Source organism: Capricornis sumatraensis, chromosome 17 (assembly GCF_032405125.1).
Source record: "Capricornis sumatraensis isolate serow.1 chromosome 17, serow.2, whole genome shotgun sequence".
Lineage (NCBI taxonomy): Eukaryota > Metazoa > Chordata > Mammalia > Artiodactyla > Bovidae > Capricornis > Capricornis sumatraensis.
Genome location: NC_091085.1, coordinates 20,036,379 through 20,058,833, shown reverse-complemented (window position 1 = coordinate 20,058,833; position 22,455 = coordinate 20,036,379). Strand labels below are relative to the sequence as shown.

Sequence of the window (22,455 nt, the reverse complement as noted above, 5' to 3'; positions counted from 1 at the left end):
GCATATTCAAAAGCAGAAACATTACTTTGCCAACAAAAGTCCATCTAGTCAAGGCTATGGTTTTTCCAGTGGTCATGTATGGATGTGAGAGTTGGACTGTGAAGAAAGCTGAGTGCTGAAGAATTGATGCTTTTGAACTGAAGTGTTGGAGAAGACTCTTGAGAGTCTCTTGAACTGCAAGGAGATCCTACCAGTCCATTCAAAAGGAGATCAGTCCTGGGTGTTCGTTGGAAGGATTGATGCTGAAGCTGAAACTCCAATACTTTGGCCACCTCAGGCAAAGAGTTGACTCATTGGAAAAGACTCTGATGCTGGGAGGGATTGGGGGCAGGAGGCGAAGGGGACGACAGAGGATGAGATGGCCGAATGGCATCACCGACTCGATGGACATGAGTTTGGGTGAACTCCGGGAGTTAGTTGGTCATGGACGGGGAGGCCTGGCGTGCTGCGATTCATGGGGTCGCAGAGTCGGACACGACTGAGTGACTGAACTGAACTGAATGTTCCATTGTATGGATATAGCATACTCTCTTTATTAAAGGAGGGTTTGAGCAGAGGAATGACCTGATCAGAGTGGCATTTAACAAGGCTCACTCCAACTATTGTTTCAAGGAGTAGAGAATGAAGAATTGTGTCAAATGTTGATTTTAGGGAAAATGAGATGAGGCCCAAAAATTGATCTGTAATTGCTCAAATCATTTAATGAAGAAATTAGCAGAAATAGTCTGATCTGTGTATAAACACGGTTTACATATTTCGGGGGACTTGTTGCATTTCCTGTGAATAATTAAACATGGAATGCAGAAATAATAAAATAGCTAATAAATAAGAATTTCAAATGAATGTGCACATGTAAAAGTACACGAACAATTGGAGAGTACCATTAATTTTCTAAAAATACTGGTGGTAATGGTTCTTTTGGTACTCGTGAAATTTATTCCTCAGAATAATTATTCGCCTCTAAACATAATTCATCATTATGGTAATTATCCAAGATTTCGTGCCAGCTTACAGAGAGCTGGCCAAGAGAAAAATTAAATCTTACAAAAAGACACTGTCAATGTCTATGCAGATCAGGTTGCTGGGAGTTAGTTCGTTTTATTTGGGGAAGTTCGTGACATTTGAAAGACTTAGAAACTGGATGGAAAAATTGTTAAGTTATATTGTGGTATTTGTCATCTGGAGCAACGAGGTAACCAACTGGCATCATTAGATCCCGAACTGGCATAAAACACACGTATTGATTGATTCAAGGTTTGCTATAAACACAGGCAATAGTCATTAGGTTATCCAGTTCTGGGTACGAGCAACTTTTGGGGCTTGCAAATCACTGAGTAAGTGAAGGGCAAGGAAAACTAGACAGTAAAAAGGCGAGGCTCGAAAGGTAATTGTCAAAATGCACTCTGCGTTTCCAATGCGGTTCGGTGGGCACGGTGGGAGTGTAGATGAACATTTCGGAAATAAACACTGAAGGCGAAACTTGACCGGCAGGTAAGGCACAAGTCCGTTCCCCCTGGACTCAAGGAGGCAGGGGCAGTAGTGTTTTCTCCTTGGAACAAGCGGGGCGTGGGGCTGGAGGCGGGGGAGGCGGCGCGGGCTCAGCGCTCGCTCCGGCAGGGCGGGGAATTTGGAGAGGATCCCTGGTCGGGCGGCGGTGGCGCGCGGGTGCGCGTGTGAGCGAGCGAGCAGGCGGGCGGGCGAGTGCGCCGAGTATTGGCAGCCGAGGAGTGGAGGCTGGGCGGCTCCGACTCCCTGACGCCAGCGCGACCAGATCAATCCAGGCTCCGGGAGCGAGCGAGCGGGCGAGCGAGCGGGCGGGCGGGAGGAGGAAGGAGAGGCCGAGCCGCTGAGCCCGGGCCGAGGCTCGGGGAGGGACCCTGCGAGCGCAGCGCGGCGCAGCGCCCGGTCGCCCGGACCGGGGCCGCGGGGGACCCGGCTCGCCCGGCCAACTCGTGCGCCCGCGCGGATGGGCGCGCAGCCAACCCGGTAAAATGAAACAGACCCGAACCCAACTTTCCCCTCCGCCGCGTCCCCGCCCTCCCCTCGGCGCCCCGGGCTTTCCAGCGCCGCCGCCTCGGGCTGGGGCGGGCGCGGGCGGGCCGGGTGGCCGCGACGGAGCGCGGGGCCGGTGGCGCGGACTGCGGCGGGGAGGGGGTCTCTTCCCCGCGTGGGGCGGATCGGGGGACCCCCACCCCCGCCCATGATGGCGCCTCCCGGCCGCTCTAAAGGAGCAAACCTGCCACCTTTTGCCCTCGGCGCCGGACCAGCCGGGCTGGGCTCGGGCCGCGGTGCCCCGCGCGTCTTTGTTGGGTCTGCGGTGGGGAACCGCGCTCCGAGGCTCCTGGGCTCCCGGCCCTGGCTGCGCCCGGCCCTCCGCGGCCACCCTCCCCCTCCGCCCGTTCCCCTTTCCCTTCCTGCAGCCGGGCCTGGGCAGTCGGCGCGGCCCGCGGGCCCATTGTGTCCCGCGCCGGCCCGGGCGACCCCTGTAGGAGTCGGAGGGCGGCCGCCGGCGCTGCCCTTTCCGCGGAGCCGGGCTTGCGCCAGGGGGACACCCGGTGCCGTGGGTCCCTCCGCGTGCGGGGCGGGCTCCCTCCTCTACCCCCACTAGCCTCTTGGGGGTCGAGGTCAAGGAAAGTTCGCACCGAAATTCCCTCTAATTTATTCAAAGGTCTGGCGGCGGCGGCGTGTAGATTTTTTTTTTTCTCTTCCGCCTACCCCCCCTCCCCCGCGCAGAGTCTCAGAGTGTCGTCTCATTCCTTTCCCTTTCCCGGATTCGATTGCCTCACTGCATGTGTGTTTGTGAGTTCGCGGTGCAACAACTGTTCATTTACTCTGCGCTTGGTCTTTGTTAAGTGTTTCTCGGGGTTGTTGCTGCGGGAAGGTGGGGGTGGTGGGTGTGAAAGATGTGGGCTTGTTTTTCTAGTTGATTAATATATATATATTTATATATGAAGGCTTCCAGGGAGAGCGTTTTCTTGATGTACTTTGGGAAGGGCGGGGGAACCGATGCCTGCAGGATCTTACAACTACAGTAGCTGCGGCTTTTGTTTATTTTGCGGCGCGGACGTTGCTTCCATGCACTTGCAAGATCGCCGGTAAGGCACTTCCCTTTCTGAAAATCCGGGCGCGTCTCCCAACCATCTCCCGAGAAAGCATCGTTGTTCAAAGGGCTGTGACAACCGGCCGCCTGTTTGTTTCCCCTGAGGTTCTCTTGCCATTGTAGCTGAAGTTTCTTGAGTAGGTGGAATGACACAGAAGTTGCCTGATTTCTCGGTGTGCTGTTTCTGCTGCTGAAACTTTGAGCACGCCGCTCAATAGCAGAATGCCTTGATTTCAGAACATTTCTCTCTCTCGTGGCCTGCCGTGGATAGCGTGCTTACATTCAGGAACACAATGAGAAAACTGTTCTCTGCGCTGTGTTGATTTTTCATCTTGTTTCTAATAACCGCCTGATGCTTTATTGGAGGTAGGTGAGCTGTACTGGAGCCACGATTGAAAAAGAATCGGGACCGAATCAATGTTCACGGCCCCGGGATTTTTCAGTGGTTTAAATATTTTGCATCAGTGTTACTCTGTTGGAGGGGCCAGGCCTGAATATGCTGTAACTGATTTAAGTGTTTGTGCTCTCCTCTCCCTCCGTCCTTCCCGTTTGCAGTTATTTGATATTTCTGTGCAGGTGGTGTACATTTGTGCACTATTGCAATTCTTTAGGAAACTATAACCAGGGTCTTGGGAGGTGGTTTTCTAGAGGCGGGTGATGCCAAAGTCTCTGGAGGATCCGGGCAGGATCAGGTTTCTTCTGAGGGTTAGGGATTTGTCCTTGATTTAGTTTTGACCGGTCCAGCCATAGGTATGTAACAGAATACATTTTTCCTTTTTTCAGTGTCCTTTGGTGTTATACCCCTGAGGAGCTGATGACCTTTGCATTTTAGAGAATTGACAATTTTTAGGCCATTTAAAATGTTAACTTATTATACCTCTTGGAATTCAGTTTTCTACTAAGCTCAATGAAGCATTAAAAGGAAGTATCTCATTTTTCCAAATACATTTATTAGTTGAAAACTAAATTGCAGTTTGTAATTTTGATTTCTAGTAATTCTGGGTTTAATAACTTGGTTAGATTGGAAAAAGAATAAACTTGAGTGTAATTAGATGAGTGTATTTAAGCTGCAGTCACCGCCATAATCAAGGCCAAGTTGTGTGTGTATAAAAGATCTCATTTGTGTAGTCTTACAAGGCTAATGGAGGCATCATTGAGGCTTTATAAATAATGTAAGTTGTGTATAATGTAGAGTCTCCAGAGACGGCACAGAAAGCATCATTACCAGCCTTTTCAACCTGCTTGAGATCTTAAATTGATTTACAGCACTGAACTGGTGCAAAATGATACATCAGGATGACATGGGGTCAGCCTGTAAAAGTCTATGATGTCAGCCTATTAGTTCAGTCATCATAATTAAACCATATTACAGGGGCAGCTGAGCAGGAGTCTGGCGTTATCCTTCAGATATGGGTGGTACATGGATTCTGTTTATAGCGGAAATGCGGAACTGGTGAGGAACGGTCGCATTTCTGGAAGAGAAGAAAGGCTTACAGAACTCTGAGTTTCTGAAAAGAATTGAAGATAAATTAAGGGATGTTAAGTCTTCGTTAAGTAGCTTTCCATTTGGTAGTGGACAAGCAGATGCTTTGGGGGTGCTGATAAGGACCTTTGCAGCTCTGATCCCTGCACTGAATCATGCTTCATGTGAGCTTGAATTTAACTTGGCCTAAGGGACCTTCTAAAAAGAACCACATACTTCGCATCTCTGATCCTTAACATGGAGTTGCACTATATTGATGTATCCGCTGGTACGTTATTTCTTGAACTAATTAGAGTTACCAGCTCTCTACTGGAAACAGAGACACTAATATTTGAATTGAACATATGAACAGTTCAGGAAAAGAAGATCCTTATTTTTTGCTTAAATTTCTGGCACTCCTTATTCAGCGTATCTGTCATCTGGGGATGACAATCTGGTAGCCATATTGTGCTGTCCAATCTGGTAGCCATAACCACATGTGGGTATTTAAATTGGAATTAATTAAAATGAAATAAAAATTCATCTTCCCAGCAGCACTAGCCACATTTCAAATGCTCAGCTAATGTGGCTAGTGGCTACCACATGGCACAAGGTATACACAGAATGTTCGCATCGTCACAGATGGACAGTGTTGGACGCTGCCCCTCTAGAACCTTCGCCTCTCCTCGCCCTTGCTTTCTACCCATCTTTCAGCTGCTACTCTGCCTGTTACGTCTGTGGATGAGTTTGTAGGGTCAGAGACAGAAAGAGCTCCATCACTTAATTTTGCTGTTTTACTAGTTGCTTTTGTTAAAAAAAAAAAAAAAAAAACGCTTGGAAGTAACCATTGAAGCTGCTGTGTAAAGTGAGGTTGACTTTTCTGTGGATCCTATTTATCATTGGTGTCATGGACTCTAATTTGATTTGGAGCTTTGGGAAGGAGAAATAATGGTAGCTGATTTTTTTTTTTTCCCCCAGGTTTTTACCGTATCCTTGTCTTTAATGCTCGTATCTCATTTAAGCCTCAAAGCTTCCCTAAATACTGTTGTCACATTTTACAGGTAAGGAAACTGAGTTCAGAGCAATTCATTGTCTTGCCTCAGGCTACATAACTAGTGGTTATATTCTTAGCAGTGATAGGAACCAGGCAGCCTCACTCTAGATTCTGTCTTTTTTTTTTAAACTGTTCTCCCCCTTTTAACTTACTTTTTAAAATTGGAGGGTAATTGCTTTACAGTGCTGTGTTAGTTTGCTGTACAACAATGTGAATCAGCTTTAAGTATATATGGGATCTTTTCTCATAGCTCAGTGGGTAAAAAGAATCTGCCTGAAAGGCAGGAGACCAGGGTTTGATTCCTGAGTCGGGAAGATCCCCTGGAGAAGGAAATGGCAGTCCAGTATTCCTTCCTGGAGAATCTCATGGACAGAGGACCCTGGCAGGCTACAATCCATGGGGTTGCAAGAATCAGACACGACTTAGCAACTAAACCACCACCATAATATATGCTTCTTTCTTGAGTCTCCCCCCACCCACCCATAGAGCCTCGCTTTTAAATATATTAATATATCTAGGGTACCTAACTCATCATTGTTCTGCTGGGCTTTATTATTCTGGTATAGTCGTAACTTTACTTTTATTTTTACACTTTTAGGCAAATTTGCCTTCTCTTATTGTGCTCTACTGGGTCATTTTCTGTTGTCCTTTAAGTGCTTAAGAACGGAAATAATAATGATCCTATGTATCTAAGCAGGACATAATTGGAGGAATAATTCTGGCATAAAAGTAATGCATTTCAAAGCCAAATTAGTTTTATCTCTGCTCTTCTGGAAACCTATCACTTTCTTTTCCCTTGCTCTTTTCTTATATACATCACAAACTGATGGTGCTAAAAAAATGTTCCAGGAGTTCTGTGTATCTCATTAAAATTAATCTTCCTTTAGTTGGTAAACACTGCATCTTGAGATGCAAATCGTTCACCGCAAATTCCTTGGAAAACTTTTTTCTTTACATTTAGTGTCTACTTTAGTGTAGTTTTGTAGTTCAGCCATTGTTAAATTTGGGTGGAGGGCAGGGCCATCAGGGCTGTTTAAGAAATCTGATGAAACCCTGGATCCTCTGTCTCACTTGCATCCTCTAATCCAAACATGCTTATTTGCTCTGGTAAGCTTGTGTGTACAAAAAGTACCCTAATTGCGTGATATTTCAGGTGAAGGACATCCATGGGCCTGCCTTGCCAAGTGTGCTTATAAACACAGGATTTGTAATTTCCTTTACAAAGAGTAGAGATACTGAGTGTTAGAAACTGCTCGGATGACTTTCTGCTCCAGTTGGTTCCTATCGAGTTGAGCGATCGGGATCAGGGAGGGACGGCGGACTTGCCTGAAGTCACCAGCCAGTGATTGGAGGAGGGAAGCCCATACTTGGATGACTCTCACTGTCAAGTTCCCAGGTGTTTGTTTTTTATCCACCATGCCTGCGGTGTTTCTGGGCTTCCCTGGTGGCTAAGATGGTAAAGAATCCGCCTGTAGTGCAGGAGACGCTTTATTCCTGGGTTGGGAAGATCCCCTGGAGAAGGGAATGGCAACCCACTCCAGTATTCTTGCCTGGAGGATCCCATAGACAGAGGAACCTGGTGGGCTACAGTCCACAGGGTTGCAAAGGGTTGGACATGACTGAGCAGCTAACACTTTCACAGTGCTCCTGGGGCTTTTGGTCTGATCATATCCAGTGTTAATTGGAGAAGGGAGGAAAGAAGAATTTTTTGGCATCATACTGACTGTGTGCCCAGTATTGTTTGAGATGAGATGATAAGGGATAAAGTCTGATAGCCTCACAGAGACTTTTTTACACATTAAAATTGATTTTTTTTTTAAGAGAAGGAAAAGAAAATGCCTCATTTAATCAATGAAACCTTTCTAGAAAATGGGAGATCCAAGATACAAAGCTCAAATGAAATCAGCTCAAGATTGAGGTATTTAGGGAAGGAGCTAGGGGGTACTAGGGAGAGAATTGGAAGGTCTAAGGAGAAAAAGGATAATTTAAATATAACAAGGTAGAGAAATTTGACATTAGTTATAAAATGACATTGAGGTTGATGAAGTTTCTCCTGTTGTTGTACTTCTGTTTGTGGTTTTTCTTGTCTATTTGAACCGCTGTTACCGGTTTATTGTAAAAGGGTATGTAGGTCAGGAACAGCCAGATGGGAGAGATGCACAGGAGAGGGTACCAGAAAAAGTGCTCCATGCCCTCTGCAGGCACCCCACTCTCATAGCATCTTTTTTTTTTTTTTAAACCAAGGCTTGCTATTTGTTTGGCAGCATCAGATCTTAGTTGCCACACATGGGATCTTTGTGGTGGCACATGGACTCTCTAGCTGTGGCTTGCGGGCTTAGTTGCTCCGTGCCATGTGGGATCTTAGTTCCCCAACCAGGCATTGAACCCGCGTCCCCTGCATTGTAAGATGGACTCTTAACCACTGGACCCCCGGGGATATTCCCTCTAAGAGCGTCTTAATGTGTATTCACCAGCCTGGAGGCTCTAGTCTTAAACATTTTGGTACCAAGACGAGCAGGACATGCTTTGATAGCAAATAGAGGCACCTCCGCTTTGCCTTGAACTGAAGTCTCTTGACTCTTTATATCCATTTTCTGTTATTACCTCGTAGTGCAGCTATTCTGCCTAATCTGGTGATCTGTCATCTGATTTGCTGCAAAAATACCTGAGGTATTTTTAATACTTCTTCTGGAGTTACTTTCTTTAAAAAGAAAACAAAAAAAGCTAAGCTAAGTTGCATGAATGTGTTTACTTAAAATCTAAGTCTAAATCTTCACTTTGGTGTTCATTATTTTTTTTTTACATTTTAATAGTCATTAGTAACAGAAGAATCTCCACTAGTATTTACATAGTACAAAAAAAGCTGTTATTACCCCTAAAATGTGATATAGCAGTCATCCTTCATAACAGCAAGAGAACAAGAGTAAAATACCTTCGTGTTATAATTCACACTAATTTTGCTAGTTTTTAATTTGAACATTACAATGAAGACCTTAAATTATAAATTGATGTGGTATGTTTAGAAATTAAATTACAAAATAATACAAATCCTTTTAAAGTATAATGTGCCAACAAAGTTTAGGATTCAGGTTTCAGATTAGGCAAACAGTTTGATTCTGTGAAGTGTGTAAAGTTTGGAAGGAAGAAGGTAGGAAGAAAATAAATTATTTCACAAACTTTTTTTAAAAGATCAAAAAAAGATACAGTGTTTAAACAGATAAGTTAATGTTCTACCTTGTTGGGTCCAACATACAGAAAATACTTACCTTTTTTTTTTTAAGCAAACTGTGTTCCTTATTAAGATAGTGTCAGTTTTAAAGACATACTGCTGATCCTAGGCAAAAAAGTAACATTTACAGCTATTGCTGGCTGACTTGCAAAAGTAGCAGGCCCTGTAGAACATTCATTTGCATAATGAAAACTGCCTTTCAGTCGGGAAAAACCAGTCTTTAATAAACAGTTCAACTCCAGTAACTGCATCAGGTTTTTAGGCAGATACTAGAAAGTGCAGTATTTGAGCAGTTTAACTTAACATCTTTGTGATTTTTTAATAATCTAAAATGAGAACTTTAGGGAACATCTTTGTGATTTTTTAATAAGCTAAAATGAGAACTTTAGGGAAAATTCCCTCTTGAAGATAAAGCTTCAGCCTACGGTTTAAGGGAGTTCATGCCTGGCAATTCTCCCAAATCTCTGCTTGGTTCGTGTGCTTAGATAGGAGCCTTATTTAGAACCCAGGTCTATGGTGTGTGGATTGATTTCTTAACTAGTTTTCTTGAGACAGACAAGCGTGCGTTTCAAGGAACACATATAACATACACAACAGTTAATTATGCATTTATATGCTTTTAACCTCATAATGAAAATAAAAATTCACTAATGTCATGTTTGCAAAAAGGATGGAGGAGTCTAGCTTTTGATTCAAAAATATATGCATACTTATTTAATGCTTTATTTGTAGTTTCCTTTTAATTTTAGGGCAGCTATGTTGTATTTTTTCCTACAATCTCAAATAGTTAGGGTATAGTTACTCAAAGTATTCATTCATTTTACCTCTCCTTGTCTATCTTTTGTGGTTTCTTTGCAGTGTGCTTTTGCAAAGTGGAAGTTATTTCAGACCTCTATAGTTTTGTTTTGTTTTGTTTTTTTTAGTTTCAAATACCACAAGAGAAAAAAGGGAACTAATTATCTTTCAAGTATTATAATTAGGCATTAAATTAAGTCATTATTTAGTTAGCTAAATGCAAGATCTTTTTGGTTTTTTTTCAACTGAAAGAGAACATGTCTTTTTAATGAAGGAGAAGGGTATGAAATGTCTCCTTACTTGATAATTTTGATGTAGTATAGTAATGAGCATATGCTTCACTTAGTCACCAAATCTTTATTAGTTCAGAGTGGCTCAGTAATTAGTGAGAAGACAGGAAAAAGTGAAAAATTAGATGTAATACTGCAAGAGTTATTACATAGTGTTAATAATATAGGGGTAAGTTGTACAGAGAGCACACATGAGGTCTTCTGTGGTGTGGAAGGACCTGTAGGTTTGCATGGGTCAAAGAATGAGACATGGGGGCAGAGGAGCGGCTTGGAAGACTGAAGGGAACATAAGCATTAAGAGAACTTTCTGCCGTGATAGAAATGTTCTGTAACTAACGCTGTTCAGTACTATAGCTGCTCATGACAAGTGGCTGTTGAGCATTTAAAATATGGCTAGTGCAACTGGGGACTACATTTTTAATTTTCGTTAACTTCTGTTTAAATAGCTACCTAATTAACAATGAGCTCTCTTTTTGGACAGCACAGATCTGGAGGCGAGCATGCAGCTCCAGAGGGTATTCCCACAGGGCGTATTCCTGACGGGGTCCTACAGGGCAGCGGTCCCCAACCATTTTGGCACCAGGGACCAGTTTCATCCAAAACAGTTTTTCCACAGACAGAGGTGGGGGTGGGGGATGGTTTGGGGATGGTTCAAGCTCATTACATTTATTATGCACTACCAACGTAATGTGCACTTTCTGTTATTAGTACATTGTGATATATAATGAAGTACATACAACTCACCATAGTGCAGAATCAGACCGTCAGGCATTAGCTTCTCGCAAGGAGCATGCAGCCGAGATCCCTCACATGCCCAGTTCTCAGCAGGGTTCGGGCTCCTTTGAGAATCTAGCGCCATCTGCTAATCTGATGGGAGGCGGAGCTCAGGCCACAACTGGAGTGCTGGGGAACAGCTGTAAATACAAATAAAGCTTCCCTCGTTCACCCACTGCTCGCCGCTCACGTCCTGCTATGTGGCCCAGTTCTTCACTGTGGGTTGTTGTGCCTGGAGTTGGGGACCCCTGATGTAGAGTGAGGTAGGAGAGGTGTTCCCCAAGGGGAAATTGGGTGAGGATTTGAGGACCTCAGCATGCCTGAATAAGGAAGCATTGGGAAGTCACTGAAGGTGTTTGAACATGCAGTTTACGCTGGAGAGGGTAAAGCCCATGTGCCAGCAGATTGATAAGAAAGCACTTTGAGTTCTCTCTCTGATGCAGTGGGTTTTGTGAGTGAAAAAGTTATTTGACTATAGAGTAATGGGAAAGAGAGATGTCAGAGATTATGCTTAAGCCTCCAGTCTGTGCGTGCATAGTTACTTAGTCGTGTCCAGCTCTTCGACTGTGGCCCTTTGGGCTCCTCTGTCCATGGGATTCTTCAGGCAAGAATACTGGAGTAGGTTGCTGTTTCCTTCTCCACGGGATCTTCCTGACCCAGGGATCAAACCTGTGTCTCCTGCATCTCCTGCGTTAGCAGGCAGATTCTTGACCATTGGGTCAACTGGGAAGCCCTTCCAACATGAGTGGGTAGAAAATTAATAAAGCTTTTACTTAAGAATAGAGAAGAACTGGTTGTGGAAGGAAGGTTGTGTGAATGATAAATTAGAACTGACAGGTTGAATGTAACGTGGTGTACCCAAGTATTCTACAGGCAAGTTAGAGACACATAGCTAAGCTAAAGTCTGTGGAGGGCTCGGAGCTTTCTGAGGACTCCACATAGTAAGCTGCTGGGAAGGACAGTGGAACATCTAGGAATGGATGGGCATTCGGAGAGGGTCATGAATGCAGAAAATGAGAGCTGGTGGGTGGACCCTTCACTGATGCCCACAGTTAGGAACTGGTAGACAGGAGAGGCATGTTGGAAGTAGACCAAAGAAGGAACTGGAAGAAAGGTGTGGGGTCAGAGGCATTAAACTAGGAAGCCACAAGGAGAGGGATCCTAGAGGAATCTCTGGGGAGTGTATTGTGTGGTTCAGGGTGAAGGAGAGGAGGTCAGCGTTCATCAACTGAATGCAGCTGAGGTGAAGAGGCTGCGTATATTAAGAGAAATAGTCTTATATACCCTCGAGTGACTTACGTTTCAAAATTGATGAGACTTCTTCATATTTGAAGGTTGAGGGAAAGAAATTAATGGACAAAGAACCAGCACAGATGATGGAGTTAGTGATCTGGAGACGGTGATGAAACCACAGTCATGGCAAGGAGGGAGACTGTGGAAGAGGCAGATTGGGGTCCATAGAAGAGAGGGAGGCAGATGGCAGCGCTCATGCCAGCTTGCGCTGGTTTCCCCGGCAGTGGAGGAGACAGGTCAGTCCCTCCATTGGGATAGTGAGTGGGAGTGGAGGATCAGAAACCGGTACTGAAAGTGTGAGAATACTGGAGACGTTTGGGAATAACCATCATCGGTGGCATGCTAGGAAATCTATGGAGAACTTAAAGTTTGAACAGCCTAGGGAAGCCTGGGGTAGAGCTTGATGTGACTGTAGAGCGGACTAGTAATTGTTGCTTTTTAATGTTGATACAACTTTGTGGCCTGAAAGCAAGGTTGAAGAGCACTGGCAGAGATGATTCTGGCCTGGGGAGAGCAAACAGGTTAGGAAATGAGGCATTAGAGTCAGGTTGCCTGGGTTTAAGTCCATACTCCTAACATTTACTTACCTTTTTTTTTTTTTTTAAACTTTGAGAAAGCTACCATTAACTTTTGAACGTCAAGTTTCCTCATCTGAAAAATAGAGATAGTAGTCTCAGCCTCAGGATTGATATAGTAAAATGAGTTATCCTTCCATATTTCATCCAAGATGCTGCTAGTCAAAGATGCTATTTCATATGCAGCTGAGGGACCACGTACCATTAATTGTAAATTTCCTGGTTTGGAGCGGGTGCATCTTGCTGTCAGCGACGTAAAGAATACATGAAGGACTTAGCCTGGGGCCTGGCACATAGTGAGCATTCAGAAAATGATAGTGTTCATTTGTAAGAGGCAATGTGATTTTGGAGTCTAGAATGTTAACGAGAGCAATATGGAATCCAATATAGATAAGGGGTCACAGGTTCTAAGGAGTCTTATGCATTAAATGAATTGAAAAGGGTTAAGCAATGAGAATCCTGATAAATGAAATTGTAAAATATCAGGTTTGGGAATTTGTAGAGCAAGTGTTTCCCTGACAATTCCAGATAAATCTTTTTAAGAAAAGTATAATTGAATTAAGAAAAGAATCTCCTTTGATGATTTTTTAAAAGCTGTTTAAGTTGCCCAGAGCTTTTGAAAGTATTCTGAAATTTATCTTTGTGCTTATCTTTCAGTGTTCATCAGTGTTAAAAAAAATTTTTTTTGACTCGGAGAATGCATGCTCAGTGCAGAAAACTTCTGGCATGGATTCTTGTCGTAATGTTAGAGTGGAAGGGGGAGATTGATTCTTGATAGTCATTGATTGAGTGAATTGATTGTCATTTTCAAAAGATAGTGGAAGGGTAGTATATACATTGAACATCTGTGTGACCAAGCACACATTGATGAATGACCACACACAAAAACACAACCTTTCAAATCTGCAGCAAGTTACTTTTCTTTGTAAGAAACGTTTTAAATCAATAGAAAATACACCCCTGCAGAAAATTGGTACATGGACCTAGAGAGTATCATACCAAGTAAAGTCAGACAGACAAAGACAAACATCACAGGATGTTATTTATACGTGGAATCTAAGAATATAATACAGTGACCTTAACTGCAGAACAGAAACAAACTCACAGACAGAAAATAAGCTTACGGTTTCCAAAGGTGAAAGTGAGGGAAGGATGAACTAGCGATTTGGGGTTAACAGATACACACTACTGTATATAAAATAGATAATCACTGTGTAGTACAGGAAGCTGTATTTCATGTCTTGGTATAGCTTGTACTGGTTCGTCACTGTTCAGTCTCTAAATCATGTCTGACGCTTATGACCCCGTGGATGGCAGCACACCAGGCTTCCCAGTCCTTCACTATCTCCCAGAGTTTGCTCAGATTCATGTTCGTTGAGTTGGCGATACTATCCCACCATCTCACCCTCTGCTGTCCTCTTTGCCTTTTGCCTTCGATCTTTCCAGTGAGTTGGCTCTTTGCAGACTGTAGCCTGCCAGGCTGCTCTGTCCGTGGAATTCTCCAGGCAAAAGTCCTGGAGTGGGTAGCCATTCCCTTCTCCAGGGGATCTTCCCGATCCAGGGATTGAACCCAGGTCTCCTGCACTGCAGGTGGATTCATTACCGTCTGAGCCACTGGGGAAGCCCAGTTTATAATGGAAAAGAATCTAAAAAGAATATAATCGAAATCATTTTGCTGTACACCTGAAACACTATTAACCAACTATGCCTCAATAAAAAATAAATTCTGATAAAGTTGGTAAAGGGCATGAGCAAGCAATTCACAAACAAATGCAAACTAATAGCAGTGAGATGTTCTGCTGTGTCCTGGATGAGACTCTTCATTGGAATGGGGACAGTGTCTTCTCTTTTACTTAACTGTATCATTCTTGGGGACCAGGAAGGATCAGTCTAGGGAAACTGCGCTTTTCTTCCTGAAGGAAAGGAAGCCAAAATTTCCCCGCCTCCTGAGAGAAGCAGGAGTACAAAGAGGTACCCAATAAATCTAAGTTGGCATTTTAGGAGACAAGTCAGCTCCATCCCATTTCCTTAATGTTGCCCCACGCCCCTCATGACTTTGGGCTCGGAGTCTCCTTGTTAGCACATGAGCTGTTCCCGACACTTCGGGGCTGCCAGTTCCAGGCAGTGTCTCAGTCAGCTGGCATGATCAGTGCACCTTAAGGACGCCAGTGCTTCATAACAAGATGGGCCTCTTTCTCTCCTCCCTGAGTCGTGGTCTTAGATTTGATTCGTTGCAGTTGTCTCCTTTTTCATATGAGACACAGCGATGGTCTTGAAACATGGTTTTGATTATTGAGCTAGACTGGCTCATAAGGTATTAAAAATAACAAGTTCCATCACATAGTAAAGCCTCGTATAAAGTGAAAAATATTTCAAGTTAGGCATCAGCATTTAATTGTCTCTTAAGGGTGATACTGTAAGTCTCCTACATACAAACAGGTTCTGAGAGCCCGTTCGTAAGTCCAGCTTGTTGATAAGTCCGACAGAGTTAGCCTAGGGAGACCCAACTAACACAATCGGCTATATAGTAGTACTGTACTATAACAGATTTATAATACCTTTCACATAAATAATACATTAAAAACATAATAAAGGGACCGTTTTTAATCTTACAGTACTTTGAAAAGTCCAGTAGTAAGGTACAACATCTGGCATGCAGGGGTACGCTTGCATCTTGAATGTCCACAGCTTGAAGGTTCGTGTGTAGGGGACTTACTATAGTTAAGATTGTGGGTGTAAGAAAGGCTTTTCATGTGACACCAGTTGGTGGTTGGGTCTTTACCTACTGAAGTACACTCAGTCTTATCTCAGCATTGAGTTTTTACCCGGCTGCTAGACAGAAGAGAATTTGTCAGCATCTTCTGCCCCACCATCTCCTTTCTTTTAAAATGATCTGCAAATATTTCAGCATTTGGCGGGGGGCGGGTAGGCTTTTGAATCTCACCCACAGGCTTACCCCTGGGCCTGTTGCCTCTCCTCTTCATTCCTAAGTCCTTTTGGGGGACAGTGACTGGGAGCAGGGGGCCTGAACCGGTAAGCATTAGGCAGACACATCCCTCAGACTCTTTCGACGAAGTTGGGGAGGGAGGAGCCATGCCAGCACCAAGAGTCTTTTGATTTTATCAAAGTGTGTCTTTAATTTTATGGGTAGCCTTGCAAAGGGCGTGGTAACGCTGCAGTGAGTGTCTCTAGGAATTACACCCTCAGCCCTCTGCCGTCCCACCTGTTATAGCTTCCTGTTGTGTGGCTTTGCAGTCTCGTATAATTAATAACAACCTCTTTCTTTACCCAGTGTTCGTGTTGTGTGCTCAGGACTTCTATTCAGTTTGTTCAAGCTCGAGAGAACGTTTGATTCGTTTCAAATGGTCGTCTGTTAAACTGTGAACAAAATTAACTTGTTTATCGTTGAAATGATCGGTATTCAAACCGTGTTGATAGCTTTTGTTTGCATGGAAACGCTGAAGACTTCTGTCTTGTCACGCTGTGCAGGCTGAGATATTGATCTGTAGTCCAGGAAAGCCTCCTTTAAAACTAGGTGCACCCTCACTTACTGGTTCTGTTTTTTGTTGAGCCGGTGTTAATCGATTCTGCAAGTATTTCACACGTCCAGCACTGAGTTCTCTCTCGGGGAGGGAGAGAGCAGCGTCTCAGTCAGTGTTTTCCCTGCAGAAGCAGTCTTAACTACCGATAAGAGGAGACTATGATTCTTTGGTGGCTCAGAGGGTAAAGAGTCTGCCTGCAGTGCAGGAGACCCAGGTTTGATCCCTGGGTTGGGAAGATCCCGTGGACAAGAAAATGGCAGCCCACTCCCGTATTCTTGCCTGGGAAATCCCATGGATGGAGGAACCTGGTGGACTACAGTCCATAGGGTTGCAGAGTCGGACACGACTGAGCGACTTCACTTTCACTTTATGATCATACGAAAAGTTGAATAACAAGGCATCGTTATTTATGTTATAGCATCTTTGAGGGTATAACTCCAGTAATTGGGATGGCCTTTTAGAATCAAGGGATTGGAAAGAAATTGGATGCAGTTGATAGAACTGTGTCCTGCCCACTTCCAGCTTAGTGGATGGATTCTCTCAGCAAGTTTTTGAGAGTCTATTTATACTTCTGTCGGTGACATGAGGGGTGATAAATGTAGGATTTGCACCGAGAGCTTGTAACTTTGGGGAAAACGTGAACCTTGTCTAGTTGGCTTCTGTTTTAATAGCTTTTATTAGAGTTATCTTAGAAGAGAATGGCCACCCACTCCAGTATTCTTGCCTGGAGAATTCCATGGACAGAGGAGCCTGGAGGGCTACGTGTGGGTTGCAAAGAGTTGGACATGATGGAGCGACTAACACTTGCACTTCACTTTCATTCAGTTTATAGACTGCGTTCCTTGAGGGTATGTGGACAGTGTCTTTATGATTTTTGTGTTAGCCCAGTGATTCTCACTTTGCACATCAGAATCCTGTGAAGGACAGCCACTGCACAAACACCAGGGCCCATCCCTGGGGGTCTGACATGGGGGTTATGCTTGGGAGCGTTTAGAAAAAGTATCACAAATGAGTTTCACATACAGCAGCCTTAAGAATTGTCGGCCTGACACATGCTAGTTTTGAGTGAGTTTTTTCATTTTGATGTCTTTAAATATGTGTCAGGAAATACGTAGGTCCCTTATGAGTGCGAACGATGTCTCGGTACCCAGCAGTGCTAGGCGCTGGGTGATACCTACCCTCGGTGCTCCTTGCTCCCCGGGTAGTTCTGAGGGTTACTGCTTTCCACCCCCTTTTTTTTCTCTGAGGAGAAAAGAGAAAGAATTTTGTGTCTTTGAAAGCTTCCTCTTTCCCTTCTTGAAGAAATCAGCAATTCCTGGTGTGCTGGAGTCTAGAGGTTCAGTTCAGTTCAGTCACTCAGTCGTGTCCGACTCTTTGCGACCCCATGAATTGCAGTACGCCAGGCCTCCCTGTCCATCACCATCTCCCGGAGTTCACTCAGACTCACGTCCATCGACTCAGTGATGCCATCCAGCCATCTCATCCTCGGTCGTCCCCTTCTCCTCCTGCCCCTAATCCCTCCCAGCATCAGGGTCTTTTCCAACGAGTCAACTCTTCACATAGCATCATTCCTTCCAAAGAAATCCCAGGGCTGATCTCCTTCAGAATGGACTGGTTGGGTCTCCTTGCAGTCCAAGGGACTCTCAAGAGTCTTCTCCAAGACCACAGTTCAAAAGCATCAATTCTTCAGTGCTCAGCCTTCTTCACAGTCCAACTCTCACATCCATACATGACCACTGGGAAAAGGTGGGGGCTCATAAAGACAGCGGTTGGAACCGGAGGCCCCAGGAGCTCACAAAGAGGAGAGGAGTGTTAGAGGAGCGCGGAGGCCGTCTGGAGGAGCGCGGAGGCCGTCTGCGGAGCCTGGAGGAGCGCGGAGGCCGTATGGAGGAGCGCGGAGGCCGTATGGAGGAGCGCGGAGGCCGTCTGCGGAGCCTGGAGGAGCGCGGAGGCCGTCTGCGGAGCCTGGAGGAGCGCGGAGGCTGTCCGCGGAGTCTGGAGGAGCGCTTGGGCGTCACAGCTGTGGGGAGGGCAGCGCTGTTACCACCAGCATCTCATGGGGAGAGGCCAGGGATGTGGCCAGAGATCCTGTGATCCCGAGGGTGAGAAACCCTGGACCAGGGGAGAACCAAGGGGACCAGGAGGCCAATGGGACCCAGAAGTGGTTGTGTCCCTGACCACTGTTGCTGCCACACCTGTCTGCTGTTGGCTGTGTCCTTATCCTCTCCCCCAGATCCTCCGGAGTTGAGAGTACCTGTTTTGCCCCTATCTCTAGACAGCATTATGACTGCCAGCTGTGTATGAGCCATTAAAATGAATATCTTAATATTTTCTAGAATAAAATGTGATAGTTGGCAGAGTCCTTTAGTTATTTTCCATCTCTACAGTTACTAGAATGGAACAGTGTTCAGTTCAGTTCAGTCGCTCAGTCGTGTCCGACTCTTTGTGACCCCATGAATCGCAGCACACCAGGCCTCCCTGTCCATCACCAACTCCTGGAGTTCACTCAGACTCACGTCCATCGAGTCCATGATGCCATCCAGCCATCTCATCCTGGGTCATCCCCTTCTCCTCCTGCCCCCAATCCCTCCCAGCATCAGAGTCTTTTCCAGTGAGTCAACTCTTCGCATGAGGTGGCCAAAGTAGTGGAGTTTAGCTTTAGCATCATTCCTTCCAAAGAAATCCCAGGGCTGATCTCCTTCAGAATGGACTGGTTGGATCTCCTTGCAGTCCAAGGGACTCTCAAGAGTCTTCTCCAACACCACAATTCAAACGCATCAATTCTTCGGCACTCAGCCTTCTTCACAGTCCAACTCTCACATCCATACATGACCACAGGAAAAACCATACATGACCACAGGAAAAACCATAGCCTTGACTAGACGGACCTTAGTTGGCAAAGTAATGTCTCTGCTTTTGAATATATTATCTAGGTTGGTCATAACTTTTCTTCCAAGGAGTAAGCGTCTTTTAATTTCATGGCTGCAATCACCATCTGCAGTGATTTTGGAGCCCCCCCAAAATAAAGTCTGACACTGTTTCCACTGTTTCCCCATCCATGTCCCATGAAGTGATGGGACCAGATGCCATGATCTTTGTTTTCTGAATGTTGAGCTTTAAGCCAACTTTTTCACTCTCCTTTTTGACTTTCATCAAGAGGCTTTTTAGTTCCTCTTCACTTTCTGCCATAAGGGTGGTGTCATCCACATATCTGAGGTTATTGATATTTCTCCCAAGAGTCTTGATTCCAGCTTGTGTTTCTTCCAGTCTAGCATTTCTCATGATGTACTCTGAATGGAACAGTGTTAACCTCATGGGAAAAAAAAAAAAAAGAGCCAGTAATTTTTGTTGTGTTTTGTGTATATTTTCAGTAAAGGACCTGAAGTAAAACTGGAAGAAAACATTAAAAAAAAAAAAAATCTAGTCAGTCAGTCTCTGAGAAAATCAGAATGAAAGGCAACTTTACAATCTTAACAGAGGCTGGCTACTAAAAACTTATTTTTTAAAATGTTATTTCTTGGTGAGTTAAAGTTGCTCAGTTATATCCGACTCTTTGTGACCCCATGGACCATACAATCCCGGAATTCACCAGGCCAGAATAGTGGAATGGGTAGCCTTTCCCTTCTCCAGGCGATCTTCCCAACCCAGGGATTAAACCCAGGTCTCCTGCATTGCAGGCAAATCCTTTACCAGCTGAGCTACCAGGGAAGCCCAAGATTATTGGAGTGGGTAGCCTGTCCGTTCTTCAGCAGATCTTCCCAACCCAGGAATCAAACCAGGGTCTCCTGCCTTGTAGGTAGCTTCTTTACCAGCTGAGCTACCAGGGAAGCCCAAGTTATTTCTTAGAGCATCATTTATAAAGGAAAGGTTTGAGATAGCCCAAGTGTTTCCCTTTTAGGAGTGGATAAGAAAATACAGCCTGTACTTCTACTTTTTTAAAAAAGAAAAAAACCTTGAAAAGTTCTGAAGATGACGGTTGTGATGGTTGCATAATGGTGTGAACATACTTAGTGCTACTAAAGTGCACACTTAAAATGGTTAAAATGAAAATTTATGTTTTGTATATTTTCACACAATAAAAAAGTGCCATATGAAAGAGGAAAAAAAAAACCCACTACACAGTAATTGGGAAAAAATAAACTAGATTTTAAAAAGAGAATAATCAGTGAGAATGTAAAGAAAATGAATTTCTTAAGAGGAGTTTAATTGTAATGTTCCACAGACTCATCACAAGAAAAGAATATTAATAGTCAAACACATAACATGGGCTGTTAGTGTGAGGTAATGGTGCTAACGGCCTTGTGTAGTTATAACTTCTTATCCCTATTTTAGGCTCTTTAGATAAAAATGGACTTAATTTCTTACTTGCTGCCCTGGTAAAACTCTTGGTTTTTCCATGTTCTAGGAAAGTGGCAAGATACCAAGAAGGAAAACAACACCAAAAACAAAAGTTGGGGCGGGAAGGAGCTAGAGGGATTAAAATAAAACTGTAAGCAAATCCTTGCTTGTCAGTCCCTCTCCTTTATGCATGAGACAAAGGAGGAGGTTATTCAGGAGAAGCAGGATGGTAGAGGGGTTGCCTTGGTAAGCCCTTAACCTTTCTGCACTTTGGTTTCATCATCTCTAAAACAGTGTTTACGTCATGGGATTCCTGTAAGGATTAAGAGAGTTAATAGGTATAAGAGCTTGGGACAGTGCTTGGTGCTTCATTGTGATGGTGGTGGTGGTGAGAGCAGAAGGCTTTTCTTGCTCTCTCTGAATACTTGAGCTGTGTTGGAAATTGACGGCACCATGGATACGCTCTTGCGTGATGTTTCCCATAGAACCACTGGCATGACAGCCCTTTGAAGTGGGTGGTGAGAGTTTATGGAGTCCTCGAACTGGCATGTTTCAGATATTCTGTAAAGACTGCTGCCAATACGATGAATTTCAAGAGGAGCATAGAGTGATTTCTGTGACGGAATAGGTTTTTAAATTTTTATAATAAAACCATAGTTAACTCTGTCATCTATGTATTTTCTACAGCTATATTAGAATCTTGAACAGGCATTTCTTTAGAATTTGGTATGTTCTCAAGAGTATGGAATAGTTTTATGATTAGTGTAATAAGCAGAATGTGCTAAGGAATGAAGAACTTCTTTGATAAAAGTATAATGCATATTTGAGAAGTAATGGTTAATTTTTATTAAGGCTGCTTTGGATGATGCATTCTGTAGTTCATCCCCACTGATGCACACGGTTGACAGCTTAAACTCGTTTGGATTTCTGCATCAGGGTAGGTAACAGAAAGCCTGGGGTACACAGGAGATGGAGTTGTGGTGAGGAAATGGCACAGGCTTTTGTCCACCCTCCCTTAGATAATTACAGAGCCTGAAGACGTCCTGCGACTCATCGCAGTCAACCTGATAATGTGGTTCTTCCACCCTTCACGCCTCCCCTCCACTTAGCAGCAGTGAGCTTGGTGATTCTGGAAACTGTAGCCTGCCCAGTTTTTTTCTACTGTACCTGTATGTAAGCCCTTACCGAATTATCCAGTTAAATACTGAATTAGTGGAGAGTAAAGCTGGTTAGAAAGTTGAACATACAGAGGAGGAGAACTTGCATTCGGAAGCCTTCCAAGTGCACTCTTGTTTATCGGGTTTTTCCATCCCCATTGGTAAATAACTGACTCTGGGGAGGCTAATGGGTAGAACTGGACTAAACAACTGACCTGAGGCGAAAGAGGTCTAGGTTTGTGGTGCAGGTCTCACCTCATCCTGTAGGTGACGCCTGCTCGTACCCACAGCATCATTTCCCTAACCCGATGAAAGACAAGCACTTCTGCTGCTTTTTTGCTCTTAGCTGGAGGGAGCTCTTGCTGTAGGTGAAGCGGGCGGCCGCTCTTTGCTCAGTTTCTCCTCCTGAAGGCCTGTTAGTCCAGCTTGGGTTTTTGGCAGATTGAAAACAAGATGTCATTGATTGTGAAGGGGAGTGAAATCTGGCTGATCTCAATGTTTGTTTCAGCGGTTATGTAAACTTAGATTTTGAGGAGTTATTTTATTCTTCCAAATAACAGATTGACATACTGGGAAAGGACAGGACCGAATTGCTTTAGAGGTATCTGATTAATACAGAACATTTCTTTGGTAAATTAATGCATTGAAAAATGTGAAGGATATTTGAATTATTAATGGAAGGGGACTGGAACCGGGAGGAAACTTATTTTTTGTTATAACATGCCATTTTGTAAAATTGAGTTTTTTGATCATGTGGTTGAATTGCTTAATAAAAAAGTATATTCCCATCAAATGTCCTATTCATCCAGAATTAGGTTATATATCCCAAATCCATACATAGGAATA

General features: G+C 44.2%; 1 protein-coding gene across 1 annotated transcript in view; it reads left to right on the top strand.

Annotated features, from left to right (window-relative positions):
* The first annotated feature begins 1,952 nt into the window (after positions 1-1,952).
* SMAD1 (SMAD family member 1) overlaps positions 1,953-22,455 on the top strand; it is an 80,058-nt gene continuing 59,555 nt past the window's right edge. Inside the window, exon 1 of the mRNA XM_068989487.1 lies at positions 1,953-1,986. The gene's annotated coding sequence lies outside the window, so the exon portion shown is untranslated. The remainder of the gene's footprint in view (positions 1,987-22,455) is intronic.